The sequence below is a fragment of the Myodes glareolus genome, chromosome 7 (assembly GCF_982192425.1).
Source record: "Myodes glareolus chromosome 7, mMyoGla1.1, whole genome shotgun sequence".
Lineage (NCBI taxonomy): Eukaryota > Metazoa > Chordata > Mammalia > Rodentia > Cricetidae > Myodes > Myodes glareolus.
In genome coordinates, this window is record NC_142032.1 from 35,394,485 (window position 1) to 35,409,750 (window position 15,266).

The following is a 15,266-nucleotide window of genomic DNA, read 5'->3' on the forward strand; positions in this document are numbered from 1 at the left end:
TGAAAAAAGTACTGAGCCACATGGCTAAAACAGATCAGAAAAACGGGTTAATCAAGATTTGAGAGTTAGCCAGTAAGAAGCCTGACCTAATGGGCCAATCAGCATTATAACTTATAGAGATCTCTTGTGTGGTTGATTTTCTCTGGGGCCTGCCGGTTGTGGGGTACCAGGCGGGGACAGAAAACACAAACAAGCAGGCCCAACATGTTACACCAACTCCCTGTAAGAAGTGGACCCTGAGGCAGTAGCTGCCCCTGCACCATGTTTTACCATGTTGGCACCTTACCTCATGGCCCGTTACAACATAGGACTGGTCTCACTTCTGCAAATGTCATGTTTACCATAATCAGGATGTCTCTGAAGTCCACACAGGGGATCGGTTACTAAGTCTACAGTCACAGCTGAACACCCTCAATGGTCAAGAAGAACAACAATGAAGCATCTCTGAGAGCTAGTCCCTGAGAACACAATCTCACAGAACTGGAGGTGGCCCAAGACAAGGCTGAATCATCCGTCCTGTGATCACCAAAGGCAATGCTCCAGTGTCCAGGCAAGGAAACTGAGTCACTAGGTGGCGATCCAGCTGTCTGACCCATATTCTCCTACTAGACCATCAGAAGTCACCGCAGCGTAGAAGAGTAACTAGCAGTCTCCAAAGGATCAATTTTTAAAATAGTCTTTGTAAAAAGATTCTATAAGACTCAAATGCAAGATAATCTTTAAAAAAAATACGTATCACATATGTTAGAAATGGGATTTCTCTGCTCTTTAGTGTTTCATTGTAAGACCATGAGCTGGTTCTACTTTTCTGTTTATTTCCTAAATATCCTCCTGTCAGTCGAAAGGAGTCGTGGGAGGCTTTCTTCGAGCCATCCCTTGGGCTTGGGAAGAATACCCAGCCCCACAGACCGTTAATGTATGTGGCAGTCATTTTATAACACTAGTAGAACAAAACTTGACCATGTCAAATTAATGCTGTTACCCAGTGGGAGATTTCTTTTGTACTAACCATTTCTTAAGAAAACAGGTCCTCTAAGCTGATCCCTTTGCCAGTCCATCAGAGGCTCTGCATATGTGTGTACCCACTGTGTACTGGGAAACATTACTTTGTAGATGTATTTTCAATAAATAAAATAGTTCATTTAAGAGAGAGAGAGAGAGAGAGAGAGAGAGAGAGAGAGAGAGAGAGAGAGAGAAATGTGATTTCTGTGATGGGCTCTGAGCAGCATGGTGACCTCCAAAATTCTATTTCAGCAAAAACGGCCACACAAAAATCAAGCTTTGCCTAAAGCAAAATGTTGTGGTCCTGTCCATAGAGTTTTTGATTCCTGCAATTCTTTCTCTAAAGGGAAAAAGGAAGGAAGCCATACAGAAAGCATGGTGTTGTTACCCTTGCTCATGGTGTTGTTACACATACTCATACGTGACCCTTGCACAGAATAAAAAGAGGAGCATCCAGTTCATTTAATACTCGGTGTTTTTGAAGACAGTTGAGATTAATCCAGCTTTCGCAGAGGAGTCTAAGTTAGAAGGCAGCTGGTGGAGAATCCAGCAGGACTTCTGGGAAGCAGCTGGGTGTAAACAATGATGGTACTTTCTATGGATTTTTAAATAAACCTCACCCATGCTTTCTGAAAGGATGTTGGAGTCTTCATGTTTCTGAAAAGTGTAAGGGTACTCCCATATCAAAGTAACACACTGTCAGGATTTTTCTGAGTAGGAAATCTTTATGAAGGCACGGATCACCAGGATCTCATTGGAGAGACACCGGCAATGCCTGTCGACCCTGACTTAGTAGAAAGAAAACAGAGCATTCTACTGGCTTTGCTGAAAGGATAAGGGCTGCAGCCAAACCTCCTCTCCTAGCTCTCCCTGCTGCCTGCACCGCATCCATCTACTCAGGCTCTTACCAAGTGCTTGCTAGGAGGGTGGTGCTGCTCCAGTTTCCGGGATACACCAGGCTATCCCAGGAGCTCAGGACTGATGGGTGAGAATGGTAAGGTGTCCTTTAGGCAGTAGCAATGCCATGAAAACAATGTACCTTACCAGACAGTAACAAGCACCATTCAGCAAAGGGGACCAGGCGGCATCTCTGCTGAGCTCAATTGGACAAGGAGTGAAGACCTGGGAAGGAAAGTGCGGGGAGGGGGGTAGGCTGGGGGGGGGGGGCAACGACCAGAAGGACAGCCCTGTGGGTGGGCCAGATGTGTAAGAGTGAGGGAACAGAAGGCCATGACCTTACAGATCGCATACAGGTATTTGGGTTCCGCTCTCCAGTGGCTAACTACAGTGTGGGGGGGGGGGTGGGTGCAGGTGGGGTGATTGGAGTACACCTTCTTTCTAAAAGGTTCCTTCTGGATCCTTTGGACAACCCTCTAACATGACAGGAACTTGAACACATCACACACTCCCGTCTTCATTACTTTGCACCCAAGCTCCTGTTTGTTTTGTCAGTGAATGTGTGGGCTGTATTTCTCCTTCTCTGCAGGTCGAACAGAGCTGACGGTAACACACACCCAGCTGTTGCTGTTGGAAAGTCTGGAGTCTTCCAACCCCGGCAGGAAGACAAACCCAGACCTAAGAGCCAGCAGCCCTTTTCTCCTCTACCAGTCCGAAGGCAGGGATGACGCTGCTGTGGTAGCACTATGCAGAATACATGTTGTTTAAAGCCTGCTCGTTCCCTGAACTGTCACAAATCCATCTTTCCGCCTCTGCTACCCATCAACTTAGACCATGAAACCCAATATGGACAAGTCCGACAGAATGGCCATATACGGGCTGCCCATGCATGCTGTAGCATTGCCAGGGCATAGCTTTCATTTTTTCAAAAACTCTCACTTGCTGTAAGATCCATTCTGCACCAGCCCTGGCAGGTGGCTAACTTGAAATATCATCGCTAAGAGCACCTCTCAACTGCGTTAATAAATTTGCTCTTAATTGCATTAATAAATGTGGTCGGCTGTAACTGTATAGAGTGACCAAGCACATCTAGGGCTCAATGGAATCTATCTCCAGCACATGACCACTGACTTGCGTCTGCTTTTATACAGTTCCTGTTCATGTGCTCATGAATGACAAAGCTGGAGTGGATCATTATTTTTAAAATTGCAATAAACAGCAAAGCAACCCGAGCTTCCTGTGACTTCGGAGGTTTTCTTTAGACAACGAACGGAAAGGCTCCGCACATGGAAGCTGCAGATGGCCGACACCTTAGTTGGAGTTGCAATAACAAAGTACCAGGCAGGGATGGGGCAGACCGCAGAGCAGGGAGGGGGGTCACACTAATGTGATGGTATGTCAACTTGACAGCACAGAGGGATGGATGGTCACGTGGCTGTCAATAACTATTCAGGAACGTGTTTGTGAAGGTGTTTCTGAAATAAGAAATAAGTTTTTTTTAAAGATTTATTTATTATGTATACAGTGTTCTGCCTGCATATCAGAAGACGGAATGAGAATTAAAGATGGTGAGCCACCATGTGGTTGTTGGGAATTGAACTCAGGACCTCTGGAAGAGCAGCCAGTGCTCTTAACCCTGAGCCATCTTTCAAGCCCAAGAAATAAGCTTTTCAATTACTATAACCACCAATGTGACTCTCTCTATCCAATCTACTGAGGGCCAGGGGAGAAAAAGAGGCAAGAGAAAATAGATGAAGATTCTGTTTTTCAGCCAAGCAATTCGTCTTCTGCCCCAGGATACTGGGTACCGGATTCCCGATTTTCAGGCTCCAGAGTCCAGGACTTACACCAGCAATGTTCTTACCCTGGTGCCTGGGGTGTCAGTCTTGAACTAAGCCACATCACCGGCTTTCCTGTGTCCGAGCAGACAGCCAGCACTCACAGAAGTCTCAGCCTCTACACAGTTGCTTTCTCAGTATTGCTCCTGCATCTCTCTCTCTCTTTCTCTCTCTCTCTCTGGCTCCTTGGCCTTCTTCTGCCAGCAGGAAACCAATTTTTTCTTGCCATTCTCACACTGGGGAAAGGCCTGTCAAAGACCGCTTAAAGCAGCTAGCGGCAGGCCAGGGCCCACATGCTATGGCTGCTAGCCCCCATGTCTTTCTGTAAGCATGGGCTACGGAGAAAATGGAAGTAAAGAGCATTGGCTGGGTTGACAAACAGTTGGGGTAGATAGACCCAGCTAACTGTTGGCTGAATGAAGGTTGGCTGGCTTGAGTTGGAGAAACCAAATGCCATCACCCCTTCACAGCCACGCCATTGCCATTCCCTTTCATCCCATCAGTAAGGAGGAGTCCCTTACTCTAGTCTTTCTCTTGTTGATCTAAACCTTGTCTTCAGGACACACAATGGAATTGTTTTCTTCTATTACCCATTAGGGTTTTATCCAAAACGTTCAAATATTTTTCTTACAAGCTAATTCTCCTATTTTAGGATTCTGGTTCTGTGTAACACACATTCAAACACAGAATACCTCCTCACGAACCATGTTATAAGAAAGGACAAAGAAAGCTCCTAGAGGTTCAAAAGACACAGGGGTCATAAGGTGGTGTGGGAAGTCCTTCTGTATATGTGTTGCTTTTATTGGTTAATGAATAAAGAAGCTGTTTTGGCCAATGGCTTAGCAGAATAGAGCTAGATGGGTGGGGAGGGGGACAGAAGGGAGCGACAGGACAACACTAAACTGAATGCTGGGAGAAAGAAGGCAGAGTCAGTGAATCGCCATGGAGCCACCAGAGGAGAAAGACACGAGCTGCTAGCTGAACTTTGCCGGTAGGCTACGAGCCTCGTGGTAAAATATAAAATAATGGAAAAGGGTTAATTCTAGATGTGAGAGCTAGCTAGCAATATGCTATAGTGATTGGCCAAGCAGTGATTTAATTCATACAGTTTCTGAGTGGTTATTTCGGGAGTCTGGGCAGTTGGGAATACACAAGTGGCCTCCCACAACAATAGTGGTATTGAACCCCCTGCAGAACTCACAGTTTTATGTTCTGAGGTCCCCAGGGGAAGTGGCTGTAGCAGGCAGTTGCTCTCATCCCGTCCAGATACTCAGACACAGCGAAAACGGAGTCACCCTGTCCTGATGTACTCTCCCTAAAGCGCGCTGGCCCCAACCCTTATCAAGGATGAAGTCTATTTATTGCTTTGTTTGGGTTGTGTGGTGTTTTGCTTGTTTGTTTTCTGTTTTGTTTTATTTGAGACAGTCTTACTATGCTGCCTTAAGTGGGTTGGAACCTGATATATAGACAAGGCTGCCTTCAAACTCAGGCATCTGTCCATCTCTAAGGAGACTTCAGTCATCTTACCTTATTGATTTTAAATAGAATAGAATAGAATAGATAGATAGATAGATACATACATACATACATACCCCACAGGATTAAATACTAAATATTGGTTTGAAAAAATAGACATGTTTCCAATTTTCTTCTTTCGCTACAGGAGTAAATGGAATTTTTTCTTCATCTCAAGAGGATATGAACTTACTGGGTCTCCTTTGTACCTGTAGGACCAGGGGCAATTTTCCACTGTTATTTTTGAAGACTGAGTTTGACTTGGGAGCTAAATCCTGATTTCTAGCAATAAAATTCAAGATCAGAAATTCTAGACATTAAGGTTCAAAAAAAAAAAAATCAGTCATTCCCACAGCTTCTCCCGCCTCTCGAGCTTTACTGTGTATTTTAGTCAGCCCTCTGAGGACTGTTCCTTCTGCTGAATTCACCCTGCAGAATTCTAACAGAAGGGAACATACTGGGGTCGAATGGCTGGTTAGAGCAATCTGGCCAGTGGATATAAAATAAAAGCAGTTGGGCGTTATTAAAATTCCTTTACTACTGTCAAATATTTCCCCCAAACAATTCGTGACTCTCAGAGCCATTAATTAGTTCAGGACTTCCATCCTAAAGCAGAACCTGGAATGTGCGGAAGCCTAAGTCTATTTTCTAGGGCCTTAGCTCTCCCTTGTGTATAAAAACGGAAATGCAGCTTGCTAGAAACTTCTGCCCCAGTAAATTGGATGACCTCGTTTTAAAACTTAAATGCCATTAAAAAAGTAAAAGGTCAATTCTTTTAAGTCCTGTATCTCAAAAACAAAACAAAAGAGATTACTTAAAGTAACAAACAAAAGCAGGAGAATTATAAAAAGTGTTATATATGTTACGCTTTAGATAAAGTAGCCAAGAAATCTTACTGGCATAAGATAAAATATTTTTAGAGAAAAACTGCATTTCCCAGAATCACAGATGTTCTCAGCCAAAATATAGCTGAGAGATTCCAGGCTGTCTCTGATCCGGGACGGCTCATACTTCATCCAGCCCAAACAGAGATGGCATCTTGTTTCAAATACTTCCAGAAAGAAGAGCCCACAGCCTACCTCTTCATACCTGTGAAATTTTATTACTTCTGATGTATTTGAGCAGAATCCCAAATACGTGATTTGAAATTCCCAACCACTTAGCCATTTCTTGTGGGTTTTATTTATTTCTTTATTTTTAAGTTTTTCAAGACGAGGTTTCCCTCTGTAGCCCTGGCTGTCCTGGAACCTGCTCTGTAGACCAGGCTTGCCTTGAACTCATAGAGATTTGCTTGCCTCTGAGTACTGGGATTAAAGGCATGCACCACCACCCACCCTGCTTTGTATACGCATTTTTTTCTGGTACTTTATGATTGGAATCTTCAGAAACCCGTCAGCCTTCTCCCATCTAGAGTTTGGCACCTCGGCAGCCTGTGCTGAGCGGCAAAATCCAGGGATCTCTCCAGTCTGTATATGTGTGCTGGCATCCCATGGCTTTTAAAATGCCAAAGCAGGGTCCATGGAGAGGCTTACATCTGATTTCCTGATTAGGCCCCACTGTTATCACCCTCAAGAGTCCTTCATTTTCTTTCATTTATATCAAGTTCTGAAAAAAGAAACTCCTCAAGGTCCTCTTCATGGGCAACAGATGTGATCATGGGGAGCTCCATCTGGGGACAAAAATCCTGAGAAATTCATACTCTCATCTGGGAGCAGAGTTATCAAGAGAAAGGAAGGATGTGGGTGAGCCTCCTTTGCTCCCAGAAGCTCCTTTTGACACGGTATGGCTTCCGACGATTCCCGTGTTACTGAAAGGCCTCATCACCATCACATACAAAGTACTTATCAGGGCCTAAATACTCAGGGCATTCTTACAAAACGAAGGGCATTTCCCTTCAGTGCCGGGAATCTGCGCAGACAACTTCATCCCCATGGTGTGTAAAGACCCCACAGCAAACAGGTGACACCCTCAGGAAGGGCATAATGGTAGAGTGGAACTTTCCTTTTCTCCCCCTCCCTCCATTTAACTTTTTATTGATTCTCGATGGATTTCACAAAGGATTTTGCCTCCTTCCCCAAACCCCCAGAGCCGAGGATCAAATTTTGCACTTGCTGGACAAACGCTCTACCACTGAGTTAAATCTCCAACCAGTTAAATGGGACTTCCTAAAATTATTAATTAATTAATTAATTATACACCCCAGCCAGTTTCTCTTTCCTCCCCTCCTCCCGGTTCCTCCCCCACCCCTTTCTGCTCCCACCTCCTAATCCACTCCTTGGTTTTTGTTTTGTTTTGTTTAGGAAAGGGCAGGTCTCCTGTGAGTATCAACAAAACATGGCAAATCACCTTGCAGTCAGACTAAGCACCTCCCCATGTATTAAGGCTGGGTAAGGTGATCCAGTGTGAGGAGTAGGGCCCAAAAGTTAGTAAAAGAGTCGGAGACAGCCCCTGTTCCCACAGTTAGGAGTCCCACAAGAGGGCCAAGCTAAACAGCTGTCACATGTATGCAGAGTGCCTAGCTCAGTCCCACGTAGGCTCCCTGGTTGTCTGTTCCAGTCCCTGTGAGTCACGGTGAGCCCAGGTTCTGTGAGTTTTCTTTTGGTATCTTTCATCCCTCTGGTTCCTACAATCCTTTCTCCTCCTCTTCTGCAGGATTCCCTGAACTCAGTCTAATGTTTGGCTGCATCTGTTTCCATCAGTTGCTGGATGAAGCCTCTCTGATGACAGTTGGGCTAGGCACCAATCTGGCCACAGGAGATGGTCAGTTCAGGCTGTGTGTCTGCTATTGCTAGGAGTCTTAGCTGGGATCATCCTTCTAGATAACCTGGGGGATTCCCTTGTGTCAGGCTGGGTGGGAGAGCAGAGGGCGAGAGCACTGAAAGGGACTACGGAAAGGGAGCATTTCGGGGTCGGGCGAAAGTGGGACTTTTCAAGGCCTCAGATCCACTGTGTGACAAAGGTATGCTCTCCAAATTTTGTTGTCCCCACCCAGCTGTAATTACATACTACACAGAGCACATAATCTACATCGCATCCCAATTATCTCCAAGTGCTGCGGGGCAAAAATCACTCAGCTCAGCAATTAAACAAATTCCAGGTTATCACGAAGCATTTTAAGGAAGGGAAGCATTTTGAAGTTGGCAGGAAGACCAAAGGGACAGGAAGAGCAGAGCAAAGCCTTCCAGAAATTACCGTTAGCTCATCCTTTAGCTTTGCAGTAACCCCAACTTGACAAAGTCCCGGTCCTCAAGAGCAACACCTGCGCTACAACACTAGAAACATCTCAGGTAGAGCACACAGGGTTGAAGTCAAATAAAAAGCCCTGGCCTATCCGATGCCTCATTACCAACCAGTCTCTGCCAATACAGCAAACAGAATGCCTGCTCTCACACACAAGATACATTTTTTTAAAAAAAACTTTTCCAAGAAATTAGCAAGACACCAATTATATCACGAGCAAAACTGGCACGTGCAAGTTTACTGTCTAATGAGGCACTGTTAACACCTTGGGTATACCCCGAAGAAGCTTCCAAATACTGTTAGAATAATGTCTTTGGGTGGGAGGCATGAGACAGGGTTTCTCTATAGCTTTGGGGCCTGTCCTGGAAATCGCTCTATAGACCAGGCTGGTCTCGAAGTCACAGAGATCCTCCTGCCTCTGCTATCCTAGTGCTGGATATCCTACAGGTATGTGCTACCACCACCTGGCTAGACCATATTTTAAGTCACATTAATATGCCTTTGCACAAATTTGAGAACCATCCCTTGTGCAAGAAGGAGAGCCATTGTCTTAAATAAGCAATGAGAATAAGGTCAGTGCTCAGAGACAAACAATGCCTTTGCTTTGTAAACCAGCAGTAGGAGCCCATCAGCAGACAAAGCTTCTCCAGGAGGGAGAGGCTGTTGGCCATTGGGTGAGGCAGGCCTTACCAAGGGCTGAGAAATAGCTAGTGTGAGCTGCTGGCCTTTAAAAGACATGCCTTCAAAGCAGTCTGCGTCTTTACTTCAGCTAAAGGTGATACTGTCTGAAGGTGAATGTCCGCTATATGGGGACATGTGTCTGAACCCTTGGTCCACAGTTGATGGGGAATTCAGAACCTTTGAGACACAGAGCCTAGTTGGCTGATGGAGGCCACCAGAGCCTCAAGTTTCAAGGATATCCCATCTCTGCCCTGCTTGAGCTCTCTGCATCTGAATTGCCACGGGATGTGACCATCTGCAAGCCCCAGCTGTTACAGTCCAGCTCAACCCAGCCGTCATTTCCTCCCCCCCATGATGGATGGATCATACCTCCTGAAGGCTGAGCCTTAAAACAACAATAACAAAAACCCTCTCCTCCCTAAGCTGCTTCTGTCAGATGTTTTGTGACATCATCAACAACAAAAAGTTACTCCTATGGGTTCTTTGAGAATCTGAGAAGGAGACAGCCCAAATCATCAAGTCATTTAATTTAGGTGACCTGGGGAAACTGTGCTCAGAGTAACACTAAATTCTCTATCTGTATGCCTTCTCTTTCCTTTTAAATATGTGGTGATTTTGATGACCCTGAATTGAACATGCTCTAGAATATGCTCAACACCGTTCATTTATCTGCACATGTAAATGACCTCAAACCTAGCATGCTCAGACGTATTTGTGTCTCTACACATGGTGATGTCTACCCATATCGACAGATTTCCCTAATCAAAGCCACTGCTTTCTTTGTTCAGAAGGTATTCCTTTGAAAATTAACCCCAGTATTTCACTGGTGCAGTGCTAAGCCCCTCCCCACTTCTTTGCCTCTTGGTTAGTTTATGCTCATCCGGAAGCAAGCCCTTTGTGTCCTGCCACAGAATTTCTTCATTTCTGAAGGCCCACCCCAACCCAGAGATGGGTAGGTACATGGGGACCACTCAGAAAGGCACTAGAGACCCAGGATGGAGAACTCTTGCCAGGAAGTTTCTGTATGAGAGGAAGGCAAGGCAGAGAGCCTTCTTCCATGGAGGGAAAAAAGGCAGAGGGGCAGAAGTCAGGCCTGAAGGCAGCACTACCTGCTGAACAATGTTCTTGCTCATTTTTACCCCTAGGTTCCTAGGATGGAGATTTCCAAGTGACAGGAACATCTTTACTGTGCTAATGTGGTGCCTTCTGGTGAGCTTTGGTGTTAAGGGTTGGCCACAGAAGATCAACAATGTGACTAGAGTTTTTGGACCCTTAGCCTATTTGTTAGCTGGCTTTTCCATGCTGGGACAAATACCAGAAATAAAAAAGGACGAAAGGCGTATTCTGACTTGCAGTGTCAAAGATTTCAGATCACGGTCATTTGGCTGTTGTTTCTGGGCCGGCAATCTGGTGGAAGGGTATGGTGCAGCACAGTTGCTGGTCTCATGTCAACCAGGAAGCAGAGGGTGAGACAGAAAGACGCTGAGGACAGGGCATATCTTACCAACTATCTTCCTCTGATCAGACCTTAGGTACCCCCAGCTCCCAATAATGCCATTATATGAATCCATCAATGGACTAATACACCGGTGAAATAAAAGACCTCATGATACAATGGCCTCTCAAAGGATGGATCCACCAGCTGGGGAACAAGTCTTCAATACACAGGCTTTTGGAGGGACATATCACACACAAACATAACATTCAGCCTCATCTCCAGAGAGGCAAAGAGCTCACAGACTGAGGTCAATCAACTGGGCAATGGTTTCATTAATCATGTCCATTTACTGAAGCCCTAATAGACACTGTGATGGCTATTCTTGGTTGTCAACTTAACTATATCTGGAATGAACTATAATCCAGAAATTGAGAGCATACTTGTGATCCCAATCTTTGAGGCAGGAAGACAACACGCCCTTTGATCCAACCTTAAGGTGAGATGACACGTGCCTTTAATTCAGACCTTGAGGCTGGAAGGTGCACCTTTGATCTGGGTCATGCCTTGTGACGGTGGAAGAAGGGTGTTTTCTTTCCCTGCTTGCCCTGGCCTTGTTAGCAAACCCATTCCTTCCCTGGCACTGGAGCCTACTTCTTCAGCATTCCAGCATACACTGAAGACCAGCTGAGTCACCCAGCCACGTGTGGCTGAACAGCTACTCGATTCTTGAACTTTCCATTCACTACTAGCCATTATTGGACTAAATTCACACACACACACACACACACACACGGAGAGAGAGACAGAGAGATTCAAGCCATAGGTTCTGTGACTCTAGGGAACCCTGATTAATACATACACCCTGCTCACTGAAGGTTAGTGGACTTCCTGTTTGAAGTACTCACTGATGTAGTGGGAGACCGAGGTACCTTGAATATACGTGTAAAGGTGAGGGGAACCTGCCTCTCTCCCTTTGATTCACACACATCATCATTAAACTAGAGCTGCAGGGGTATTTCCCTGAGTTCTGCAAGCCACTCTAGTAAGGAGCTTACAGGAAAAGGCATGGCGGGGGGGGGGGGTGGGGAGGAGGAAGAACCAATCTCATGGAGGTAACTTGGCAACAGTTAAGGAAGGGGCCCGTTTCGATGTGTCGCGCATATTTATTCCAACATGCTGTTCAAGAAGCAGCCAAGATACAAAAGAGCTAAGAGTCTTTGAGACTAAAGAAACCAAAGACTTAATGAAATATTAGAACACAGAACAGCGTTGCCTGGAGTTGGTGGGCCAGGACACCAGATATCAAGAGTACTGGTCATTAAAGTCTCCGACAGCACCGAAAGGGACTAGATGTACATCAAGACTCCCAGGGACAGCAGTGTCCCATCAGCCTTGTACCAGCTCTCACAGAGACTTATTGCTGGGAAGAATCAAGATGCATGGCACCAAGGTCTGTTAAACAACAGACACCATCTTGGGAAGGACGATATGATGGATGCCCCAAGGTTAGCCCGCTGGGTAAGGGACTATTATACAGACCATTACCAAAGATAGCCCACGACTGGGACACTGCCTACCACTGAAAACATTTAAGCTTCAATGGAAACCGATTTTATTTCAACTTAAAATACTTTATTTAAAAAAAAAAAGCTGTATTTGAAATTGTGATTCTCCCCATTTACAACATTATGAATTAAGAAGAAATGTGTTTGTTTCTGATCCTCCAACTAAACCGACTCTCTCCAGGATTCTGTTGGAATTTTTGGCACATTCCAATTATAGACTAAAACCTGTTTGTGAGGAAACCGTCTTTGTCGGGAAAGCAGCAGTATCATTTACGTTTATCCCGAGGACACTGAGCTGACTGACAAGGTGTTCGTCAAAACTTTGCCTGCTCACTGAGGCTCACAGCTGCAAATGTCTCTTCGTCCTCTAGGCATCTGGGGGGGGGCACATGAAGGAGGCCCTCACAGAGGGATGTAAGTGGAGGTGTGTGGAGCAGGTGAGGACAACCATGGGTCCCCATACCCCTGCATCCCCACACCCCTGCACCATGCCGTTTCCCCTTCCGAGTGGACCTCAGCTGGCAGGGACTCCACCAGCCTGGCTACCTGAAGATTGCCATGGAGAACAAGGGCTCTTACCTAGGGACCGTTTGAGAAATGACCCTGGCTTACATTTTGGGGCTAGAACTTGTATCTACATTCTACTGTATAGTCTGCTTCACTGTGGAAACAGTGGTACTTAATTTGTTGCACATGGAAGCCCTAAAGGGCTAGAACTTGTATCTACACTCTACTGTATAGTCTGCTGCTTCACTGTGGCAACAGCGGTACTTATTTCGTTGCACATGGAAGTCCTAAATTCTAACATGGTACAGCTCTAGTCTCAGCTTACCAACCAGCTAGGAAATCAGACAATGGCCGAGGCTGCTAGGTGACCGAGGATGCGGGGAAACTGGGATGGAGCTGTGGTGGAGGACCACCAAAGGAATATGACAGCACTCTGGGATGTGCAATTGGTGTTTATCTTCTGGAACAACCCATGAATTGAACCTTGAAGGATGAGGAAAGTTCAAAAGAGGAGGGCTGGGATGTTCATGGCAGACCAAGCCTGAGCCCTGCAACATTTCACCCATGGGGCTGTGAAATGAAGACAGAAAACACATTGTTCTGTTCTTCCCAGGGCACAGAGTCAAGGCCAGGGAGGAACTATAGGAAAAGAGAACTTTGTCCAAAGGGAGGAAGAACCAATTATCAAGGCTGACCTTGAACTTGAGGAACACTGAAGACAACAAGACAGTGTGCTTGCTGCCTTTGGGGGACAGCCAGTGTTTTGGCATGGGGACTAGAGTGTGGGCTGAGCATGGAATGGCTGCAGCTCCACTCAGCCACCTTCCAACTCTGGGATTCTATACATCTTCCAGGCTTTAGCCCAGCAAGGCTTTATACAATGTTGCCAGGAAAAAAAATGACTTCAGTCTTGTTAGAGCGTATCTTCCTTCGTAGTACTTGCCAGTCTCCCTCCCAATCGCCAGCAACACAGAACACCTTTACACCCCAAGCCCCTAAGAATCCCTTCAACTTCATTTGATAACAGCAAATACTTACTAGCCTTTTATTAAACAGGATTGCTCCCAGGCCAGTAACAACATCAAAGGACAGTAAGTATGCATTCCCCCCGCCCCCAAGATTTTAGGTCAAGGGGTCAGGGGTCTTTGATTAGTAGCAAGTAGACCACACAGAATATAAAACCCAGTTTTCAAAAGGACTGCCAATAAGATACATTCCACTAAAGTGGTACTGAGAACAGTTTCAGCCCTCTTGGATGACTTGACACAATGCCAGGCACCTTGGGATAAGCATCATAAATATCAGCTTCCACTGAGGAATTAGATCTTTGCATCAGACGAGTTTTGAAATGCGCCTGTGACGGAAAAAGCAGGAATCTGCTGCACACACCCCGAATGCTCTCCAAGCACCACTGGGAAGCCAGTAACGCTCACCTTCTAAGACCATGGCTCACTTCCACAATTCCTCACTAAGTTGCTCTACACGTGGGATACACTGAGGGACAGGGCAAAGGGTCGCTCTACACGTGGGGTACACTGAGGGACAGGGCAAAGGGCAAGACCCTATCCCGACACGAAGGCGTCCCAAGATTCATGCTGTCATTCTTCTTAAACATAACTCGCTATGATCATAAAACAAATTTGGCTATAATCTCGACCAATAAACGGAGGGTTTTTTTTTTTGCCTATCGCATCTGGAGATTATTCCTATCAAAAAATCGATTTTACAATGTGGGCCTACATTAGGATTCTTTCATCTCCTGTAGTAACACTCCAAGTTAAATAAAGAGAAAGGAAATCTAGTTTTCTCGAGGTCAGAAATGAATATTAAACAAAACTTTACATTATAGGATGGGTCTTAATTATACAACTTCAACCTTAACAGCCAAAGGGAATTCGGAGAGCTGTATTCCGAGGCTACCCTCATCGTTGACTAGGCCCACACACAAGTTATATTTATTTACGCGCAATTGTTCAGTCATAAATATGAGTGCTGCCTTCTTAGATTCACGCCACAGAATCCCAGAGACACCATCTTTTCGAAATTCAGGTCACGTCCCTGCCATTACACAACACGCTGAGAGAATCATCCCTCACATGGTGCCAAGAGCACACCTGCCTCAGATATCCGGTCTCAGAACCCTTCCCAGTTCCTCGCTACCCACCTACCCTCTCATGACCCAGGCCTTGGAATCCTTGGCTGTCACAGCCAGGGAATTATGTTCCCTTTGAGAAATGGATGGCGCCTAACACTGGCTTCTGCTCAGTTTGGTCTTTACCCAAATGCACATACTATTTCCAGCGCTTGCTGCTGGCCCTGTCTGGAAAGCATGTCCCAGGCTGTTCTGCCTGTTAGGTACTACGTCTGCTTAAAAGAATATAAACAATAGCTAAACCTTTGAATGAAAGAACCCCACTGGCCATGACATTTCCTCGCAGGGCTGCTATGAGCATGCTGATATTTCTGGGGTACCAAAGGAACACTGTGAGATTTCAGTCCCCAGTCAAAATGAGAAATTATCACTTTCTGAAGAGAAAAAAAAATCCCACAAACTTTAGAATAACATGTTTCCCCCACCATCAT

At 45.6% G+C, this 15,266-nt stretch overlaps 1 protein-coding gene across 8 annotated transcripts in view; it reads right to left on the reverse strand.

Annotated features, from left to right (window-relative positions):
* The window catches only part of Smarca2 (SWI/SNF related BAF chromatin remodeling complex subunit ATPase 2), a 168,931-nt gene that overhangs the window by 39,016 nt on the left and 114,649 nt on the right, over nt 1-15,266 (reverse strand). The window lies entirely within an intron of this gene.